The sequence below is a fragment of the Cimex lectularius genome, unplaced genomic scaffold (genome assembly GCF_000648675.2).
Source record: "Cimex lectularius strain Harlan isolate CLEC.00 unplaced genomic scaffold, Clec_2.1 scaffold2, whole genome shotgun sequence".
Lineage (NCBI taxonomy): Eukaryota > Metazoa > Arthropoda > Insecta > Hemiptera > Cimicidae > Cimex > Cimex lectularius.
The window spans coordinates 3,627,843-3,652,077 of record NW_019394219.1 but is presented as its reverse complement, the minus strand read 5'-3'; the positions used below and the strand labels follow the sequence as shown (position 1 = coordinate 3,652,077).

Below are 24,235 nucleotides of genomic sequence, written 5' to 3'. Positions count from 1 at the left end.
ATTAAAATGTTATTAAATTGGTTTAAATGATTATTAAATTGAACTAAAAGATTATTAAATTGAATTAAAAGATTATTATATTGATTGGGTCGATTTTTAAATTGGTTGAAACAATTATTAAATGGAATGAAACTATTGTTAAAGTGGTTGAAACAATTACTAAATTGAATTGAACGATTACCAAATTGAATTAAACGATTATTACATTGGTTTAAAAGATTATTAATTGAATTAAAAGATTATTAAATTGATTGGGACTACTTTTAAATTGGTTGAAACAATTAATAAATGAAAATATTATTAAATTGAATGAAACGATTACCAAATTGAATTAAACGATTTTTAAATTGGTTGAAACGATTATTAAATTGGTTGGAACGATTATTAAATCGAATTAAACAAATTAATAAATTGGTTGGGACGATTATTAAATTGAATGAAACAATTATTAAATTGGTTAAAACAATTACTAAATTGAATTAAACAATTAATAAATTGGTTGAAACGATTATTAAATTGAATGAAACGATTATTAAATTGATTGGGACGATTATTAAAATCAGGTGAAACGATTATTAAATTGGATTAAACCATTATTAAATTGGTTGAGACGATTATTAAATTGAATGGGAAAATTATTAAGTCGGTTAAAGAAATATTAATTTAACTGAAAAATGCTATAATGTCAAATCAATAAAAAATATAATTAATTTTAAATCATACAAAAAAACAAAAATCTTTGGCACCGCCTGCATTTTTGCCTATAGATGAATATTGTAAATTGAAGAATAGACAACAGTAATACTTTTGATTTTTTTAGACGTAAATAAATATAATTTTTTGAAATTAAAAAATTATTCTCTAGTGACCTAATTTTTTTAAAATTTGCGAAGGTTTCTCTTTTTACTCAAATTACAGCGCTGTGACAATAACAAAAATTTCTTTTTCACCAATTACAGATTGACAGGAAACGGTGCGAGCGTGAAATGGCTTTTACAGTTAAAAACGGCCTTTTATTTTCCTACGGAAAAATTACAAGAAGAAAAAGTTAAAAGATTCAATGGGCCGATGTTTCAATCGTTCTTACTCATTCCTTTCACCCACCTCACTTTCTCACTCCCCTTTTTCCTATCACCAATTACCCCATCAGCCCTCCCGTTTTCTACTCTCTCTTTCCACAGCCTTCTCCACCCTCTCGCCATTACTTCCAGCCATCTCTTCAACCCCTCACATCGGTGTAGCTTGGTATAGTACTGCAGTTAGCTAAAATTAGAAACAGTATAGTTAAAAGTTTATGTTAATAGATATTTCTGTAGGGTGATTAAATTATTAATGATCAACTATGACATTATTATAGCAATAACAAAAGTTACTAGTCAAAATGTGTACTCGTGTCAATTAATTAATATTTAAATAAGGCTTTAGTTGAGGTAAAGAAATCAGCGACACGAGCAAGATTCGAACTAAAATCTAAACTAAAGATTATTTAATTGAAAAGAATTTATTTGGTCAATCGGACCACGAAACCTAATAGATGTAATGAGCAAAATGAAGAATATATCACTAAAGCTCTCGGTGGCCATTTCATTTGTCGCCGAGAATCAAATAGATTACACGACATTTGAAAAATGGCAAAAAGGAGGGAAAATTCAAAAAGGTGGGGTTGAGATGGGAAGTTGGTGTCCGAGTGGATCGAAGTCACGATAGCTCAAATAGAAGAGTAGCAGCGTATTTAGCCGAAATCGTGGGTTCGAATACCGCTCGTGACGTTGACTTTTTTATCTTAATCAAAACCTTAATTAAAGATTGATTAATTGAAAAGAATTTATTTGGTCAATCGGACAAAGAAACCTAATATTTGTTCTCATGGCTAATATACAATATACTACAATTAATTAAGGTTTTTAGTTGAGGTAAAAAAGTCACTGGCACGAGTGGGATTCGAACCCACGATCTTCGGCTTGATACGCCGCTGCTCTACCACTTGAGCTATCGTGACCTCGATCCACTCGGATACCAACTTCCCATCTCAACCCCACCTTTTTGAATTTTCCCTCCTTTTTGCCATTTTTCAATATTCTTAAGATCTTGACATGGCATTGAAAGTAGTTTTTTTTCCTGTATAAATAATAAAATAATTCATCTGTTTATCATACTAATTCGATATGAAAGGAATGCTTTGAACAGATGAAAAAAAGTGGAATTTCATCATCTTAAATCACTAACAAATGTCATTCATTTATCTCGATTCCAAAAGGGACTGTATGATGAGAAAGTTACTACAGAGTTTTACAAAGATTTTAATCCCAGACAACACCGGGTGTACACCTGTAAAAGACGCGCTCTCCTGAATTAAGTAAAACAGCGGAAAGTTGGGGCGGGTCGTTTGTCAAGCCGGAAACCGACATTTGTTAGAACCAACAGCCATCCATCCTGCTCTAACTAGGGTCCACAGCGTCCATGCCCGTTTCCTTTATCCAGCTCATCGTATACCCGATCTTAGCCAATTATGTAAAGGGCGGAACAACTACTCTACAACGTCCATCAGAGGATTAAAAGTTAGCCAGACGATTTATCCCTTTCGCTTTGGGGCGAAAAGCATCCCGCATAACGCCCCGTCGGATACACAGACCGGATAACATAAATATAACAAACATGAAATGCGAATTTGTAGTTTGTTTATATCTGTGTAATTTGAATAGAATCTTGGTAACATTATTTGCTCGATAATAATATCCTCTTTTTAAATCCGTAGTCATTTGACAAAAAAAACAAAAAAAAAACATGACCAATAATCAATAAGATAAAAGACAACAAGTACCATTAATTACTTCAAGAATAAAATGTGTAAGATTTTGTTTTATAATTTGTTTAAACACGTTTCGACATTTGAAAATATGTTAATACAAAATCAAACGGTTTCCTATAAACTATATCTTATGATTGCATTGTTAATAAACAAAACAAACAAAAGACGTAATTTCACAATACTTTTTCATTGAAAATTAAGTCAGATTATAAAGACTGTGAAAAAAGTTGACCATTTCATTCATTCTTCATTTATTGAAAAGAATGTATTAAATTCGGACTGAAATATTTCTCCCTCTCTCTTTCTCTCTCTCCGATTCTCTCTCACTCACTCGTTCCTGTCTCTCAGCTTTATTTATCTCTTTCTTTTTTTCTCTCTCTCTCTCTTTCTTTCTTTCTTTCGTTCTTCATAGAAATTAAACGTTAAATTACCACTTTTAAATCTTAAGTTATTAGAAACCGTCCTTGTAACAACAGAACTAAAATATTAAGTCGCAAATTAACAATAATTTGCAATTGAAGATTTCTCTCTCCCTCTCACGCTCTATCTATCGCTCTCTCAATATCTCTCTGAATCTTGGACCCTCTCCCTTTTTCTATTTGTACGCATATCTTTCTCTTCCTTTTCCCACTATTTCTCTGGTTCTCTTTATTCTGTCAATCGATATTTCTATTTCTATGTCTCTTTTTCGGTATCTAACGCCTTCTCTTTTTTTCTCCTTTCTCTTGTTGTCTTTCTTCTCTTTCTCTGTCTCGTTTTCACTCTCTCTCTCTCTCTCTCTCTCTCTCTCTCTCTCTCTCTCTCTCTCTCTCTCTCTCTCTCTCTCTCTCTGTGTTTCTTTATTTTTACTCCTTTGTCTCTATCTCGCTCCCTTCCTTTTTACCACCATTTAGCTTGAACTCTTTCTTCTCTCTCTCTCTCCTCTATTTCTCTTTCTTTGTCCCTTTTTTCTGTATCTAGCTCTCACATTTTCCCACTATTTCTCTTGTCTTCTTTCTTTTTTCTCTCTCTCCCTGTCTCTCTGTCTCTCTCTATATCTCCCTGTTTCTCTCACACTTCCTACATTTTTCTTGTCTTCTTTTTTTTATGTAAACAAATATTTGTTCTTAGGTTTTTAAAACAATACGGTGTTATATATAAGATGTTACTAGAATGGAAGGTTTCATACAAAAATACAATATATTAAAAACAATGATACAATATAATGTATAACTTCTCATATATGGAAATATAGAATATATATAGAGTATACGTGTGTGCGTGTTATATACATCGTGTTATACAAACGAGAAGAAAAAAGTGAAGAAAATTTAAAAAATAATAAAATAAGAGTGAGAATTTTTCAGAAATGAAAAATGTTTTCAAGTAAAAATGTTGTTTTAGTTACATAATTTGAAAATATTAAGGGGTTTGTTTTAATTAGTTAAAGGTATGATTAGACAAATTCGGAACAATAATATTTATCCAACTTTGAAATGTCTTCTTTGCGAATCAGTGAATAAGTCTTGAAATTTCAATAAGACTCGATGGAAATTAATCGCAAATTTTGCCAACCATGCAATTAATATTTCATGGTGCATGTTTTCCTAGCATTTGATTTTCTAAGAAAATTATCCCCTTGGTATCTGATTTTTTTATTACATACCTTTACCCCTGGAATCTGCCTCTGTTTTTAAACTTTCTCACCACGTACAATGAAACCGACCTCAATGGAAGTAAATTATTCCACCAAATTGTGGCCATAAAACATTAAAGGGTGCACTTTCGTTAGAGGGAACAATTGCTCAATTTATTGAAACATTCTCTTTGTTGTACAGTCGCGCGGTGGTACGTTTAAAATTTCGACAATATCATTGTTCATCACGTTATGAATACTATCAATATATAATAGGTGTAAAGCAAACAAATCCAGTTATTTGTACTAATTAACTGCACATAATAAACTAGGTCACATTTGACATCAATAATAATATTCATAGCTCAACGAGGGGTATGAAAAAATTGACAAATCGTTACGAAATTTTAAATTTCATTTAAATACCCTAAATAATTTTTATCGATTGTGAATCTACTGTAACTAATGTTTGAAATCATTCTTTGGCTTTTCCTTTGTACAACATTTACACATTGTATATACAAACATTTTCCTTGTAATTTAATAGTTACAATACGTGTGGATAGAAAACCATTGTACGTTTTTATCTTACAAAGAGTGAAATTGTAGATCTACCCGAAAAATATGTCGTGCCCAAACGGATGTTTATTTCGATACAGTAATATAAATATTACCTTAAGGTAAAATATGTTTCTGAGTCCTGGAAACTCGCCATCATTCGTATGATACCGGCGACCAAAACCAACGTATACGCCGGCGAAACCCATGTCCTAACATTGATTAAGCATAAAAAAATTGTACTGATGTAATGATGAAAATAAAGAAATTTCCATTGTGAGCGAAATATAAACGAGGCTGAAAAGACGTAAAACGAGTAGATGACCAGGCCAAAGAGAATATTTAACAAGTAGAAAAATTAACGTTTAACGTTTGCCGTTCATTGCTGGTTTAAATGTTTTGTTTGTATTTATGAACTTCATGAAGAAAACGAGTGATCTGAATTTGAATTATACACTGACAGGCAAAAAATTCCACCCACTTGATCTTGTTTTCATTTTCTCGATAAAAGAATATTCTGTACCTAATTTGTCTCATTGTTTTTATCAATAAATATTTGTTTATGCTATGTTTTAAATTGGGAATATCAAATATAGGTGAACCCACCTTATCCTTAATCCAAAACAAGGATAAAGAATTTTTCAATGTTTACTTTTTACGGAATTTAAAATGTTTATTCTGTCTCATTTGAATTCTGAAGCAATAAACTGTTTAGTTTTCATCTTTGTATTCTTAATTTCAATTTTTAGATTTAAAAATGCCACTTAGTGTTGAGGATGTTGCGCGTGGTGTGGCACTTAGTGATGATGGAACGTTCCATCAAGTATGCGGCTTCGCTACGAAACTGCGAGACGCCTTTAGACGTTTTCGAGAAACTAGGCCCGGTTCTGGACGCCCTAAGGTAACAGAACCACTGGGTGACCGTTTTTTTGACTTTGAGAATTTTGCGAAACCGGCACCTTACTGTTCAGCTCCAGAAAGTTCAAGCAAAAAAATTGTCCAAATTTCTGAACCAGAATTGACCAGAACACACAGAGTTGCACGGCACCTATTTGCTCGAGAATACAGCACATTGGTCTTTTGACGATTGGTCTGCTGTACTTTATACAGATGAGTTAGATTTGCTCTACAATCATCATATGGGCGTGAAAGAGCGTGGAGAAGACGAAATGAAAGGAATGATGCCTGTAATTTTTCCCAGAGCCAACCTTTTCGGCGTAGCTCAATGATGGTGTGGGCGGGAATCTCAATGGAGAGTCGCATAGAGTTGGTTGTTGTTCGTGGAGGGTCTTTGACGGCCACTCGCTATGTGGATAAGATTTTGGAGCATCATGCGCTTCTATCCTCGATGAAATCGGCGACAATCCTATTATAATGCACGATACCGCTGATCCACATGTCACTCGATTAGTACAAACGTTCCTTCAATGGCATAACATCAGGGTCTTAGCCTATCCAGCCCGTTCTCCAGACTTGAACTCCACCGAACATTGATGGAATAACCTCAAAAGTCGAATAAAAAGCACGGACATCACTTCCTGATACACTCCACGATCTTGAAAGATCTCTTCGTGAAGAATGGGCTAAGCTCCAGCAAAGAGACATTTCCAGACTAGTCGAAAATATGCCCAGGCGTGTTGAAGATGTTATTAAGGCAAGAGAAGAAAATTCACGATATTGAAATGTTAATTAAAAATCTAAAACAAAATTAAAACACGTCTTTTTTATTATTCATTTTCCTTAGACATTTACATTTTTTTAAAACTTTTTTTTAACTCAATTGCTAAGCGTTAAAAAACGTGAAACTTTGACTAATGTATAAAAATATATACAAATCAAGTTATATTACAAGCGGGTGGAATTTTTAGCCTGTCAGTGTATAATATTTAAATTAAATATTTAGGGAATTTATTTTCTCCTTGCTAATTTTTATACCGCATATGAAATAGATGGAATGAACAGATATAAAAAGTAGTACTTTTATTGGTCTTGTAGATTTTAGGCTAATGAAAAGCGTTTGTATTTAGAAAGAAATTTCACTTTTTTTTTCTTTACCAGACTTGGTTCATTCAATGATTTTATCAAATGGTTAATAAGATAAACACTCGACCTAATGTAAATTTTATTTAACATATGTGTATAGTGTAACCACAGTTTTCAAAATACCGTACATAATGTTAATTTTTATGCAAGGCGAGTGATGGCTGTACTTCCACTCCGGAATGAACGATGTCGGTTGACCATTTCACTTTTTTCATAAATGAGCTCTTCAGTCTGTCCGAATTAATAATCGTATTGTATACGAAATTTTCGTCATCCCACAGCACGTCGTTCAGTAATCTTCCGAGAAAATATGTTATCAGTAACGATAGGAAGAAGACAAAAAACGTTACCAACTTTTTGATGAGTGTCATATTTTCAAAAAAGAGAAACACCCATTTATTAGTGTATAAATAAATAAGGTGAATCCACAGGAAGTACAGTATACAGACTACACCTATAAGTATTACTGAAAACGTAACATTAGTGTTGGTTCCTTTGCAGACAACAATGTCGGTGATGAGAAAAATCGGACTGGAACTGTATAGAATGTGCGCTACCCACATCGGATAAGAAGTGTTGTCAGTTTTCAAGAGTATATTCGGAGAGGCTAGTTCTAATCCTGTGGCCGTAAATGAAATCACTACGCCAAAAGGTACTGCAAGTGACCCGCGACTGTAAGATCTTGCTACGTAGCACCTGTAAGGAATATCCGCTGAATAAGTAAGCCAACTTCTCAAGTCTACAATAAATGCTATTAAGTTGTGCCCTGTTTGAATGAGGCCATTGAGGGAGACAGTGTATTTAAAGTTGTAGCCGAATTTCCTGTACAAATCCCCGTCTGCCACACTCTCGTAATAAGTGCGCACGGTAACAGCAGCACCGAAACAAATAAATCCGGATAGATGAACTATTGTCGATAAAAGCAAATATGTTAATTGATGCTTTCTTGCAAAAGTAATTTCCATTTTTTCCTCTAGTAACTAAACTTAACATTCAAAACTGTTTCACGTAATAAAGACCATATGTTTTTTATTATTTGTTTGATCTTTTTAACTATCAAGCTGTTGGCTTTCGAAACTCGTTGATAGATAGTATAGAATGCAAAAATTTAAGTTTCTGGCCAGTTATGGCTTTGGAATTTTGAAATTAGTATAAGTGAGAATTTTGCTTTTAAACTCTCTGGACATTCTGACTTTCCCTGTTCATTGGGCCAAGAATGGGCCAAGAACGAATACAAACGGTTAGTACCTTACACGAACACGATCTTACTGATAAGCCTAGGATTAATTTCCTAAAAAAATCACCTGGTCATGATTTGATAACAACTGAAGTTCTTCAAGAAATTCCCAAAAAATCCGTCGTCTTTCTGACTTATTTATTGAACTCAATTTTGAGAAATACACACTTTCCGATACAATGGAAATTTTCTTACAATAAAATGATCCCAAAGCCTTCTACAAATTTAAGCTCCCCATCTTCTTATCGTCCTAGTAGTTTGTTACCAGTTCCTTCTAAATTATATGAAAAATTAATCTTTATTGATACTTCACACAATATCTTACCAGACCATCAATTTGGCTTGCGAACCCATCATTCCACCACTCATCAACTTCACAGTGGTACAGATTTCATTACTTCATCTGTTCAGAAACAGTACACGATCGGTGTGTTTCTGAAGTCTTCTACAAACTGTGGCTTATAAGGATTATTATACAAATTAAAATTCGTTGTACCCCAGGCCTGCTATATGATTCTATAATCATACCTTAAGCAGAGAATTTTTGCAGTAAACCAGGGTAGGGAGTCTTCTGTGATAGAAGAAGAGCTTGCAGGTGTGCCACAAGGGTCAATACTCGCTCCTTTGTTGTACAAAATTTTTACTTCTGATATGCCCACAAACGAGAATGCCCTTACCGCCACATACGCATGAAAAATTGAGCTATTTTTGGAAAATAAAGTTTATCCCCTCAAAGTCACAACATGTCACCTTTATGAGACTTGTCCTAGCGTATACTTATACTGTGAACCGGTTTCTCAATCCGATAAAGTTAACTATTTAGAACTTACATTCGATAGAAGACTCACTTGGAATCCACACGTACGATTAAAAACACAGACACTCTCCCAACGATTTAAAATGCTTTATTACCTACTTAGCAGTCAACAAAATTACCATTAAAACCAAAACTTTCGACTTACACATACCTACTCAATCCTAATGTTTGGGTGTACGGGTGCCAATTTTATGGATCGCCCAAATATTCCAATGGTCAAAGATTACGTTTTCAATCCAAAATTTTAAGGCTAATTGTTTCTGCTCCTTTTTTACGTAAACAATAACACACTTGATTAATATCTTTTTATTAATCCAGAGCGGCTGCCAATGGGCATCATTGTTTGTAATGCCCGTAATGCCACAAACATCAATTATCCAATCTACCTATTGTATAGGACCACATGTGTTGTGGATAAAAATAAATGAAGTAAAAGATAAAAAAAACTGTGAAATGATTTTTGGCATTCCTAGAATTTATCAAATTGTAAAAATTCCCCACCTGCACAAATACCGCCTTTAACTAAAACGAGAACAGTACCAAGACAAGTGACAGTGAAAAAATGCCGAATTTTTGAACGAAATGAAAATTTTATCGTAGGGTAAAAGAAATATCGGCCAAAAGAATGCCCAAAGCCTGCCTGCATATGTGGCCCCATACACAGAAAGGTTGTTCAATCTGTACTCAATTAAAGTGTCCATATGAAGAGATCGTAGGAATGCCAAGCCATATGAACACTTCACTATAAGAGAACTACATATAAGCACAGAACAAAAATAAAAGGAAAAAATTGAAGTAGAAGGAAAGTAAAAAAAAATAAGTAAGTCCAAAAATAGAATAAAATGAATAATAAAAAATTGAAATCAAATTGTACTCATTAAACATTAAATATTTAGTTAACATAAACATATCTGTATTGCCATGCAAATCTGCATTATTTTACGTACGGTGCAGAGTTTACACCAGTAATTAATTAGGTCATCTCTAAACAGGGAACTGAGGCCTAGGTGGAGCATTAGAAATTCTTTTAAAATTTCAATTTTGCGAAGAAATGGAACACATTCTCTCTGACCTACAGTTACATACAGGGTGTTTGGATACTCGTGTTACAAACTTTGCCCGTCGATTCTACATTCAAAATGGAACCAAAAAGTCCTAATTAACTATGGTCCGAATCTCAGCGGTTTCGGAGTTATTACACTTTTTTTATTTTTTACGATTTCACGACCTTGCTTCAAATAAACAATGATAACTTCAAAACTGAAAGGTTTTGGACAATTCAGGTGATACCGTTGAAAACGACGTTTAATTTCCAATAAGGTGTAATCAATACTAAACATATAAACATTCGTGAAGTAAGTGTTTTAGTGCGAGACCTTAAAAAAATACAATGGTCTAAACTAGTATTTACAAACCTAACGACCAGCAAATTTCAAAAAACGTACTCCATTTAATATCGTTTTTAGTGGTGTAGTTCCTTTTTTAATTACTTTTTTCAAAGGCGAAGATTGATGGAGGAAAGGAAAAAACCGTGGCTGACGGATTGGTAAGATATTAAAAAAACTCAAGGAAATTTGTAATGAATTTATTAAATGTTTTTTAATTTGGGTAAGAAACCGAAATACTGCGAGTGTTTACTTATTTACCAACACGATTGCAACTTTGATTAAAGATTTAATGTTTTTTATTCTTCGGAATAAATAGATTTTAAGATTCAAAACGTTTTTAGTTATCTATGTGATATATATATAATGTTAACATTATGGCTACTTTTTCTAATGAAGAATACGCTGATATACATCTTTTGTACGGGTTTTGCGGGTTTAATGCGATGGCTGCGCGTGGAAAATACATTTCGGAGGGAGCATTTGGAAACAAAATGAAAGAAAGTATAATTAATTGATTCAAAGTTTCCTTAAGTTTTTTATTTTTTTATTATTATTAGTCTTTCCACCTTACCAATCCTTCAACCACGGTTTTTTCTTTTCCTTTATCAATTTCTTCACGTATGAAAAAGTAAATAAAAAAGCAATTGCACCACTAATAAGGATATTAAATGTATTACGTTTTCTGAAATTTACTGGTCTCTAAGTTTGGAAATAGTAGTTTAGAATCACCGTAGTAAATCTTTCAAATTTGAAAAAAAAATTTCACTTATACTTATATCACGAACGTTTACAAGTTTAGTTTTGATCACATCTTATTGGAAATTTAACGTAGGTTTCAATGGTATCAACAGATTTGTCGAAAACCTTTTACTTTTGGAGTTATCATTGTTTATTTGAAGCAAGGTCGTGAAATCTTAAAAAATCAGATAAAGAGAAATAACTCCGAATCTGTTGGGATTAGGACCATAGTTAATTAGGACTTTTTGGGTCCGTTTTGATTGCAGAATCTACTGGCAAAGTTTGCAACACGAGTAGCCGAACAGCCTGTATAGACCACAGGGCAGAATTCTCTGCCATCCAGGGGGTGTAATTTAACTAACGCAACTCACACCTCGCTTTAAACCCCCATCGCAAATCACCCAGATTCAGATGCTGATAATGGTGAGACAATAAATACCAGTGAGAAACAGTATATTCGAGACCGCTAAAAAGGTAAAAACGAATTGATGTCAGAGCAAGTTTCACAGACTCCTCTCGAAGGAGTACAATGATCTTTGTAAGAAGAGAATCAAGATTGATATTAATATTTAAGTAGTACCGGTCAAATTTTCACCATCGACCCTCTTGAACGCTTATAGATACATACTTACGAAACAATCAACATAAAAACATCCACCATCAAACTAAGTAAAAAGAACATGAGGTCAATGGTGAAACATTGAGTACTACCTTACAATTAATTAAGGTTTCTAGATGAGATAAAAAGGTTAGTGGCAAGAGCGGGATTCGAACCCACGATCTTCGGCTAGATACGCCGCCGCTCTTCTACTTGAGCTATCGTGACCTCGATCCACTCGGACACCAACTTCCCATCTCAACCACACCTTTTGAATTTTCTCTCCTTTTTGCCAGTTTTCAAATGTCGTGTAATCAATTTTATTCTCGGTGACAAATGAAATGTCCACGGAGAGCTCTAGTGAAGGTATACTTCATTTTAAACTTATTAACTTCACTAGTTCCATGGTCCGCTTGACCAAGTAATATCTTACAATTAATTAAGGTTATTAGTTAAGATAAAAAAGTTAATGGCACGAGCGGGATTCGAACCCACGATTTTCGGCTAGATACACCGCTGCTCTACCACTTGAGCTATCGTGCCCTCGATCCACTCGGACACCAACTTCCCATCTCAACCGCACCTTTTGAATTTTCCCTCCTTTTTGCCATTTGCTGCGGCGTATCTAGCCGAAGATCGTGGGTTCGAATCCCGCTCGTGCCATTAACTTTTTTATCTCAACTAAAACCCTTAATTAATTGTAAGATATCACTTGGTCAAGCAGACCACGAAACTAGTGAATTGAGTACTACATCGACTGTCGATTACACCAATTGTATATTTGTGAAATATGATGGAGGATTATCGACTATTTCACCACCCCCTTAATTGAATTATCGTTAGATTAGAATTATTAGAAAGATTGACAGAGAGCGTGTCCATGTTGCAAACTACATTCGTTAGATCATCTACGATCTTGCTGTCGATAGTAATGGAATATATTTTACCATATCCAACTTTTCTTCAGATCTTGCTTTTCAGCTCACACCGAGCTTCAGGATACAGAAAAGTTTAAGTGTAAATTGTTGAGCTTCCTCGGCATTTTTTTAAATTATGGTGGAAACCAGGAGCTGGAGAAATAGTTCCCCTTGAGCTCTGCAGCTATATACGGCTTATTGTATTTCTTCCTAGCTCATTTTTGGAACTCGCAACATATGTGTGGATCTACAGCCCCCGGTGTTCTTCTGTCGAAGGGACTCATTTTCGATAGAGACCGAATTCAGGGTCACTGAGATACGAACGCCCAGATCTTCCATTGATGAGTGCCGTATCAATTTTCGTTGTATCCACCGGTCCAGTAAGGCGCCAGAAAAAAGTCCAGAGGCGACGTGGGAATCGAACCCACCACCGCGGTATCACTAGCCGAGAGTCTGGCGACTTAACTCTTCGGCTACTGCGGTCCACATGTTCTTTGTTAAACATGCTAATATAGGTTAAAGAAGTCATTCATGTACAGAAGGTAGACGCTTCCGTTTGAAAAACTTGAATTTACAGAGAAGTAATGATGCCATATCATTTATTAGGCCACACTTAATAGAAAACGTTCGAAGAGTATGATATGAGCTTTTGGTTATTGCAAGGTAGAACTTTTTAGAAATTTTCATTATTTCTTTTTGAGTCTGTTAGAGTAGTGTGGAATTTTTGATATATCATGGTGCGGACCTGTTTGGTTAAAAAGTCAGAAATCAATGATAGGTTGGTAGATTCATGTTTGGATATAACCTCAATTCATATTTGTTGGTTAAAATATGGACCATTGAGACATGTTTCAACATACTTGCCGCTAATTATCATAAAATGATCTCTAAATTAATACGATTCGGGAATGGAGTTTATGTTGGTCGTCTGAAAAATGGACCCGCTACTGTTAAAACGTATACGAGAAGGGGTAAAGCTCGAACGAGCTTTGGGGACAAATTCACCGCTCCAATCATTTGTAGGGACTGGCTCGGCTACAAATCAAATTCCGAGACCGCTTTATTTCCTCCGTTTCGAAAGAGGCAAGGCAGGGTGGCAGGGGGCGTCGGCGGAGGGTGGTATGAAAATTCACGCGGCCCAGGATGTTTCGAGGGGTGGATGGGATTGTTCCGAAGGTGGCGGGGGTCCAATTTCCACGGCTAAAGAATTGGAGGATTTGCATAGTCAATTTGCTGTTGTGGCCTCCGGCGAGCGCGGCGCACATCTCGTTAGGCTAAGTAGCCCACAAGGCCGTCTCCGCTGGCCCGTTTAACCAATCTTCTTCTTGGTCAAAAGATACGTGAGGACGTATCTAAGAGTACAAAACCGCCTTATTTCTACTTTTGAAATGCTTACTCATATACACCCTCACTCGCTCTCTATTTCTGTTACTTTCACAATTTCTTCCTTATCCTACTTGTTCTCCCAATCTCCCTCTCACTATAAAACGCAACAGACACAAACTTTCTATCTGCCACAATATCAATTTCTCACCTTCTCTCTCTATCTCTCTCTACCTATCTATCGCCATTTCTATATATTTATATATCTATGTATCTTTCTCTATCTCTCTTTCACTCTATCTCTTTCTCTTTCTCTCACTATCTCCAGCTCTCGCTTTCGCTTTCTCTCTCTCTCTCTCTCTCTCTCTATCTCTATCTATCTAAATATATATCTATCTATCTCTATCTCTATTTCACTCTCTCGCTCTCGCTTTTATTCGCTCTCTCTCTCTTTCGCTTTCTCGCTCTCTCTCTCTCTCTCTCTCTCTCTCTCTCTCTCTCTCTCTATCTGTCCTAAATAATACTTTTAAAGGAAAACATCTTCTGATTCTCCTCTGAACAGCAGAGAGACATGGCAGATATCTGGAACTTTCTATCTATTGTATAATATCACTGCCCATTTCTCTCTCTCACTTTTTGTGTTTCTCTCTCTATCTCTATATATCTCTCTCTCTTTTTTTAAGTTATGAAAGGTATATATTAAATTGTGAGACATCTATATCTAACATGCCATTCCGTATGTTTGCATTTTTATGTTTTGGCGAATTTTGATACTTAACGTCTTTTTGACATAACTCTGATTTCTTTTTTTTAAATTATGTAAACTTTACTGGTGTCAGTTATTATTTGACGAAAGCGTAAGATTTCTAAGAGATATTTTTAACACTTTTCAGTTTTGCAAGGATTGTACCGGTGTAAAATATAATAAAAGTGCTTATCGTCCGTGAGAAAGTTTAATCGTGGTTTTCGGTTACCGCGGAGTCACTCGGTTCTGCCGGAGATTAAAGGTCACACAAAAGGCTCTCGGCGAGGAAATTTAATTAAAGCCCCCCCCCCTGGAAACACCCCGGAATAACCCTTCATCAGTCTACAACCCTCCAAAGCCCCAATGCACTCAATCCTATCGGAATCACAGATGTATTTATTAATGGCAACCCTAGCCTATCTCAACACTGGTAAATCATTTCCGAGGCAACAAATTGATTATTCCGAGGGACGATTGTTTCACTTCAATATGTAAATCGAAATGAGCTATTCTGAACGCAATCAGTAGAGAATATGCCAAAATATATAAGTGAATATATTTCCACCAGTTAATAACCAATAATGAAATTAAAGCAGGTGCTAGTTAATTAAACAACGTTTCATTGAAATTACAATTCAGATTCTTTATTGTTTAATCAAGTTTAACGTAATTGATTGGGTTGTGCTTTTTAATCATCCAGAACAAACAATAGCGTGGTATGAAAAAAGTGAGTTTATCAAAGTGGACTACTGGTTTCCAGACAACAATAACAAATGAAAACTCACCTTTATTACATTTACGTACAAGTCACTAACGAAAGTAAAAAAATCCATTCTACTGAAGCGATTCCGAACATCTAACCTAGTTATGCAATTGGCAAACAATACTTATAAGCGATAACAGAGATCGCCAATATTATCTCTTCAGCTAGCAGTCAATATAAATATTTCGTTCTTGACAAATTTGACCTTTACAATCGAAATCAAATATACGCACAATTTATTTTTATCGTATTTGGATTACAAAAACTTACAGTTAGTTGCATTAAATTTCGTTATTTGGAAAATTATTTTAGAAAAAACATTATAGAAAAAAGATTTTTAACACTTATGAATTAGATATGATAAGAAATATTTTTTTTAAAAGAAAACATAACGATCAGGTCAAATCCATTCCAGTGGACATCGCATAATCTTTCAATTTCTTTAAACGGATATTCACAAATTCTATCAAATATTGAAACATTTCATTCAAATTTCTCCACATGTTTTGTTGAAGTCGTGAGGAGCGGTCAGGAATGAGGTAATTTATAAAAACACCATTTTCATTTATTTGTCGACGTTTCGACCTTTATTCGGGTCATCTTCAGGCCATAAAGTGTGGTGCTGTTCTTGTGATGTCATATTGGTTTCACAAGAATCTCACATAAAACCAATATGACACCAGAACAATAGCGCCACACTTTATGCCCTGAAGATGACCCCAATAAAGGTCGAAACATATGCAAAAAAAATTAAAAAGGTGTTTTTCTTAACCACCATATTCTTGACCGCTCCTCACGACTACTTACTACTTCTTTTGGTGTCATATTGGTTTTATGTGAAAGTGTTGTTCTAACCAATGTGACACCACAAGAATAGCACAACACTTTATGCCTTTAAGATGACCAGAATAAAGGTCGAAACGTCGGCATAAAATGAAAACGTTTCTTTCCAAATCACCTTATTCCGTACCGCTCCTCCCGATTTCAACAAATTATGAAACTACAGGCCTCTAAGAAACACATTTCTCAACATGATTATCTATTGCTAATATGGAAATCCAGTATAATGCAACAATGCCCAAAAATTTCACGTAATTGCCAAATCATCAAAAAGTACCTATTAAAAAAATATCTATTCAAGCTGGCCAACTGCTCCGGTTAATATTATTTAGGTTATGATTTGGCCCTTTTCTAAAAAATGTTAGCCGATCTCTGGACTAGAACGCATGGCCACGTGTCTTCTCAGTCTTCTACCTTGTATCACAAACAAATTTCGTTGTATATGATATGATATCCGTCACCTCATCTTATTAGTTTCCTTAAACCTAATTTTTTTTGGTACAATAATCCGTTTTAAGCAGTTCAAAGGTGCTTAAAACGAATTCAATTTTTTTACATTATTTTTTCTATCTGCTTACAATAGAAAAATTTATATTGTTTACTGGAATAAACATTTAACAGCTATAAAGGGTGCAAAAAATGGATTTTAATCGCATTAAAAACCTACTTTAGGGATAGGGATAAATGAGACGGCTACAAGGCCTACTGCACTTCGACCTGAATAGATCTACTGTGCTCCTCTGTTAATTATAACTCACTGACCAGCTTCAAGTTATTAACCAGCCTCCACAGCATTCCCAGCGATTCCTTGGTGTAGGATCTTGCTTGTGGTTTTTCTTGTCTTAGTTACAAGAACCTGCACCTACATAGGCCTTCACAGAAACATAAACTGTGTTCTGCGGTCTCCTCCTCTTCCTGGCAGAATCTGCATAGTGTTTCTTCTGTCTATACTCCTATCCGGTGCATGTGCTTTCTTAAGTGGCAGTGCCCTGCTAGGTGTCCAACCAAATTCCTGGTTCGATTGCGGTAAATCTTTTTCGGATGGCCCTTCTCTTCGCGTGCCTCATAACTGTGGTATTATTCCACCAGGATTTGGACTCATTAAGGATCCGTTTTAAGATGTATCCTCTTTTTGGCCAACATGTCAACCTTTTCGTTGCCTATTTTACTAAAAACGTCTTTTGATTTTTGTAACTTGTCATCTATCTAATCTCATTTATCAACAACAATGTTCCATATTATTTCCTTGTCCTAGATAAAAACCAGATCGAATTATATATGAAAATCCTTGAAACAACAACAACAAAGGCAAACAAAAGATTAAATAGATAAAAATGTACATTAATACAGAAAATTTTAGTTTCATTGATGCTTAATTATTAGATTTTTTCCGTATATGCTTAAACATAAAAATTATATTCTCATAAAAGGTTCTATCTTATATATTAATTACCATTAAAAAATTATTAAACGAAATGCGTCGTAAATTTGTCAGTTTTAAATAAATATTTTACTAATATTGTTTTGCCAGACAAAATAAGATGTTTATTGGGAACCTAAAGTTTAATGATTTATCATAAAAACTTAACATAAGAATAAGCAAATGCTTGCAAAACAGTAATGAATTTAAACAATTGTTAAAACTAGACAATTTATTTTAGCTTTAATAAACACTTAATACAATAAAAAGAGATTATTTGAATTAATATTCCGGTCAACAAGCATAATTTTCTAATAAATTGAACACAATGTTCATGTTGTATTGTAAGTAAATATCAAAAGCATTAACATCGACCGATGCTCCGTTTTCAACCCCTTCTTCAGGCGAATTTCCTCTCTTTATTTATGCGAAAATTATTTACTTCAAAATGTTTCCATGGCCAAGCAGAGAATTATAGTGCAACTAAGACTATCGAGTACCGCAGCAATTAGACTGTTTTATAATGGCATTACATACTCCATTGACTGCACACAATTATGCACATTCTGCAGTTTCAAGTTCAACGAAACTTTGGTACACACAATATGGGAGTGCCCAATATATTCGTCGTTAAGGAAAAAAATATTTACAGAATTGTTGTGAAAAGTATGCACCACAACTGCACTGTAGTGACGAGAAATTAATACGGTTACTAAATGGAAACTAATAGATAAAGTAAAAATAAATGATTTATTTTATTTTATATTGGGTACAATGAAGTTGAGAGCCTTTGTGTTAAATGAATGATGCAGTATGCCGAAGGTTCTGTATGTCCTTAATATGTTCTATGATGATGTTATATATCTATAACAATATATAATTATGGTTGTATATAATAAAAATAATATAATAAAATAATTAATAATAATTAATAATTTTTCAATTAAAAATTACGTATATTGTTAATGGTGTTGCACTGTACATATGGTATTGTATTGTAGATATTTTTGGCATGGATAAAGTAATTATGTAAAAATATGAGAGAAAACAAAATGTCCATCCCTTATATATGCGTACATATAATGCTAAAATACAATATTTTATTCTAGTGGATTTAAAAAATTGTTCAAACTAGACAATTTATTTTAGCTTTAATAAACAATCAATACAATAAAAAGAGATTCTTTGAAATAATATTCAGGTCAACAAGTATAATTTTCTAATAAATTGAACACAATGTTCATATTGTATTGTAAGTATATATCAAAAGCGTTTCTAGTACCGACTACAGAAACGATAAAAACTGCCTAAAACCCTGCAAAAGGCTTTGAATACGATAAACATTCAGTTCTCTCCTCTAGATAAACAATATGGAAATAATTATATTAGAATAGTTGTGTTGTTATGTGGTGTCCAAACATTTCCCAAACCTCCTCCTTCCATTGTATTTTCAGCATGAATAATACATAGGCTGAAATGAGGTATGAATATCATATCTAACGAACCGTGATTTTGCTTTGACTAGCCCTCTTGTCCTAATGGCTTTTCCACTGTCGAAGGCATTGTTCTTTCTCCGCCGGGCCTTCCGCAGCCGCTTTCCTTTTTCTTATCCTCCCGAGCTATCCATTATTTCTTGCTCTGATTTATTTTTCTTGACCGGCGGCACATATTGGTGGTAAGAGGGGTATTTTTATCAACGATAAAGAAAAATTAATATAAAATATACTTTATTTGGAAATTTATTACATCACTAACGCTGTTCCAGCCATTCTATTCATTTCTTGCAGGCTAAAAACAAAAACCGTAAACGAAAATCAGTATATTTAATTAAAACAGACAACACATTTTGACTCACATGAGTTTTCAGGTTTGCAACATTCCTTCTTGTCGTTACAACAATTCTGGCATGAACACTTTCCGTCCTTGCAGCCTACAAATTAAAATATTGTCATATTATTGTGTTGTTCTTACACATTAGCTAATGGTAAATGTTAATTGTTGTATTACTCATATATATANTTCGTGGTCCGCTAGACCAATTAATACAATTCAATTAATTAAGGTTTTAAGTTGAGATAAAAAAAAGTCAGTGTCACGAGCGGGATTCGAACCCACGTTCGATTGTATATATACTACTCTCTACTATTGTCACCAAAAGTTACAGATGTTTGTAAAATTAATTTCTACTCCTGTGTCATATTTTTAAATTTTACTTAGCAAGGAAGGCTACGGACTGGGATGAGTGATTTTAATGAAACTTTGTTATGTGAACTAGACCAAAAATATCAAACACGAGTCTGTGAAAATTTTTAACTAGTTAAAATTTTTTTCCCTTGTGCCATTCTTTCAAAATGCAAAATATTGCAACTCACATTCAATACGCATTCACACAAATAAATACATTGACACCTATATGCATTGCATTCATTCTATTTGGTGGATGGAGTACTGGATATTCCTGCACAAAATAACGAACCAATCCAATTGGGGTCAATGGGCCACTTTTATAAATCCGCCATCGACCCAAGTCACACAGGTCGAGAGGCGATGGGATCACCACCATCAGCCCCTTCCCATTCACTCTAATAAATACACTCACAACACAAAAACAAAAACAAATATCTTGCCGGCTATATACAATAAGAAATTCCCAATTCCCCTAATATGCGGAACAGGGCACCCTGAAACTCGATACCGTGTTCGAGAACTATACTTAAATCGGCATGCCTACACGCTCTCTTTATGGAGCCAAGGCTTGTCACGTCTCTATTATGTGCGATACATCGAGCAATCTTTAGCTGCACAAGGGGCGCCTGCGTGGGCTTTGGCCCTTCATGGTTATTATAAATATATAGATTTATTCTTGTATCTAGAAAAAGAACATAATATGCAAGATAGTATTAAATTAAATACAAATTACAAACACGAAAATACGTTATCAGTAAAGCAGGCCAGAAAAATATGTTAAAATATGCCGATTCATTTTAAGCACTCTTTCATTTGTTTTATTATTTAGTAACACTTTATTTTGCGGTCCTGAACAGTTTTTTAATTGTATCCGAAATCATTTTTCATATGAATAAGAGATAAATCGTAATATTATATCAGTATGTTTTGTTCAAGAGCATTTTTTATTGAGAACAATACATAAATATATCGTTATATACATTAAATGTTTGTTATTTATATTTCAAAAAGAATTTCAAACTCACCTTGATGTAACAGTATAATGAAATTCCATATGTAACTAATTGCACTGAGAGGGAAAAATAGTGGCCATCCTATTTTTAGTTAATACTTAAAAACCTCATAATTTTCAAACAAAAACAATTTTACCAAAAACGTTGCTTTGAAAACAATGAAGAAAATATTGAATGCGAAGTATTTTCTCAGCGCTTATATTCGACGTGGCATCGATTTTATGAGGTTTTGAATATAGTGCTGTGAAATATTGTCTACTCATCCAATAGCGCCATTCTTTTGCAAATTCTTTGGCATCACCGGACGACATTTTACCCTCTTTGACAACTTGTCACAAAGGTATCCAACAGGGTTTATGTTGGTTTATGCTGGCCACTTCAAACTTTGAAAGAATGCCCGTTGCAAGTAGTCAGCAACGATCCTACCTGGATTGCCATGCATAAAATAATACCGTCGTTTAATAATAACAGATTTAAAATTTATCGCACAGCTGATAGGGAACCCTCGAAGATCAAGTTTGTGCGACCTTCCACAGAAATGTCTACCCAAACCATAACACAACCACCTCCATACTTCTCCGGGTGAAAATGTTGCGGGGATACTTTCCTGTTCTCCTCCAAACCCTCTCGCGGTCTCACAAGGCCTCAAACAAAACCTTGACTCATCCGAAAGCAAGATTTTAGTTCAATCTAGCTCAGACCAGTTGATGTGATTTCTCGGGAAACTGTTATGTTCCTTGTCAGAAGTTCTGGACAAGTCGAAAGCCTTCTCACACGTAATCCTCCAGCTTCTGAAAGTCTTTTTTCGTATAGTGCGTAAACTGATATTAACATTTCTAACTTGTTGAAGTCGTTGTTTGATCTCAACAGTGGTAGAATGTAGATTACGAAGTATGTTCGAAACAATAAAACGATTATCTCTCTGAAATGCGACACGATGGCGGTGGAAAACCCTTTTGATAGTTGTTTTGGGAATGTTAACCACCTACATACGCTTGACCTTTTTCAGCTTCCAAAAACGTTATAATGCAAGGGTGTCACTTAAAACAATCACTCAAACAAATTGGAAACTTAAAAATGATACAACTTTTAAAAAATCAAACCACCGGAACGTTAAAACAGTAGTTTAATATTATTATTTTTTTAAAATTTGACTATTAAAAGAATAATGACTGTTTTAAATAAACAGTAACAACATTCGTTTTATACATCCATAACAAACTATTACTAAATACAAATGTTTTTGGAACTAAAAAAATATTTTATCAAAGATTTTGCAAATGTTTTTGATTTTTGTTGTTTGGAAAGTGACAGAAAAGGGGATAAATTTGAAAGCACACTACTGTCCGATCGAAACTTCTTAAGGCTTTAAAACCAACAAAATCCTAGCAATGATAAAAAGATTACATACAGTAGAACGTGAGAAATAAAATAAAACGGTTAAGGTGTTTTTGTGGCATTTATCTGTATTTTTATTGTTTTCCTCGATCTTTCTTGACATTCAATTTTAACCTCGTAGACATAGCCCGAAAGAAGAAGCATAATGCTTTTGTTTGAACGTTTATGTTATTGCAACGTTTATGTTGAAAATTTGCAAGAGCATTTTTAGGTGAAAAATCGTACAAATAAAATCAAAATTTTTATTTTTCTAATTTTTATTGCGATGAAAATTCATATTTATGGGTGTTAAACGTTGATTAAAACGAATCATAATTGTTGATTTTCTTTTCTAAACAAAGTGTTTAGGCTAACTTTACTAGAAATGTATTTTTGGTATTGTAACTCTTTCAATATTTAATCTAATTCAATACTATCCTTTGCTCAATTTGCTTACCCTAGATTAACAAATCGAATGGTATTTAATAATCTTGCAACATAAAACCAAGTGCAGAAAAACATTTTCAAAAAAATTTAAATTACTTAAAATATTTCTATCTCGGCTCATAAGGTTTATTGGACAAAACTCAGGGCCAGGTGTGCAAGTAAAAATAATAATTAAACGTGTTGACCTCTAGACAACCACGGTACACCCTTTTTCAATTAGCCTTATTCCTGATGTTTAATACAAAAGTATAGCTGTAATGTTTATGATTGATCACTAATTATACCGGAAACGTTCGTGTATTCATGTTTGTTAGTAAACGTTTATAAAACTATAGTAGTAAAAAACCGGAAAAAATAAAAAGCTTACGATATAATCTTACTTAATTAGATTATTACTACAACTTACAAATAAGCGCATCAAAAAAGTCAAATATTTTTTATAAAAATTGAAAAAAAAAAGTTATCTGATTCTTACAATCTTGTTTTTCGCAGCAGGGTTGTGGCATAGTTGGATTTTTTGTACACCTGTTCACAAAGCAGTTTCAGACAAACTGGGCTTTACAGTGGAGTTCGTTGGCTTATATTGAACGAAAGGTCACGTCATAATGATAACGGAAGACGAGATAACCTGTGTCGACTCAATAGCCCAATTATTTACGGTCTAGTTTTCCTCGTTCGTCGTTTGAAAAATCCAGCCTGCAGTACGATAATAATTGCTATCCTGATAGATTTGTATGACAACGAACCCCACACAGACAAATAGGACGTAGATGAAAAGAGTAACTGTTCTCTTTCCAATCAGGATGTTTCGACTATACTAATTAACTGGAAGTTCAAAAGATTTATATATGTAAAAATAACAACCCGGATACGAAATATTGATTTTTCAAATATTTTTTAATTTAAATATCAAAACTGTTTACAAAAAATGTATAATCGATAGTAAGTTTATCGTAATGGATCATTAGTCGCAATAATACAAAAATATTAGTGTTTATTTTTTGAATTCAAAGATAAAAATAACAAATAAATTGAGTACACAGTTGAAAATAGCAATTGTTATCACTTCAGGATAGCTTTTTATTATTGAAAATATTTATGTCAGATAACAAAAAATGTAAATTTTTTTTAATGATTAACTTTAATTTTTGTGTTCAAAAATACCATACATTTTATGTTATCTTAACGTACAACACTTTAGAGAAAATGACTCTTGATCTATAACAACATGACATACCTTATTTGCTATAATAATGTACAAGACTAACAATTCATTTGCAACCTTTGCTATTGTTTTGTGACAATCGTAAGTTATCTTATAAAAATTAGTAATTATATATTTATAAATAAATGTTATGAGTAGTAATTATTTTATGCAATAAGCAGTCAATTAAAAATAA

General features: G+C 33.8%; 2 long non-coding RNA genes across 2 annotated transcripts; both read right to left on the bottom strand.

Annotated features, from left to right (window-relative positions):
• Positions 1 to 743: 743 nt before the first annotated feature.
• LOC112128283 lies at positions 744 to 15,642 on the bottom strand. Its single transcript, XR_002910934.1, has 3 exons — positions 15,574 to 15,642; positions 1,105 to 1,263; positions 744 to 1,021 (listed from the first exon to the last, which is right to left on the bottom strand). It is a non-coding gene; the product is annotated as an uncharacterized LOC112128283 (long non-coding RNA).
• A 3,879-nt stretch (positions 15,643 to 19,521) lies between these two features.
• Positions 19,522 to 23,387, bottom strand: LOC106666707. The gene is made up of 3 exons (XR_001340466.1): positions 23,311 to 23,387; positions 19,667 to 19,741; positions 19,522 to 19,599 (listed from the first exon to the last, which is right to left on the bottom strand). It is a non-coding gene; the product is annotated as an uncharacterized LOC106666707 (long non-coding RNA).
• Between the last annotated feature and the right edge of the window lie 848 nt (positions 23,388 to 24,235).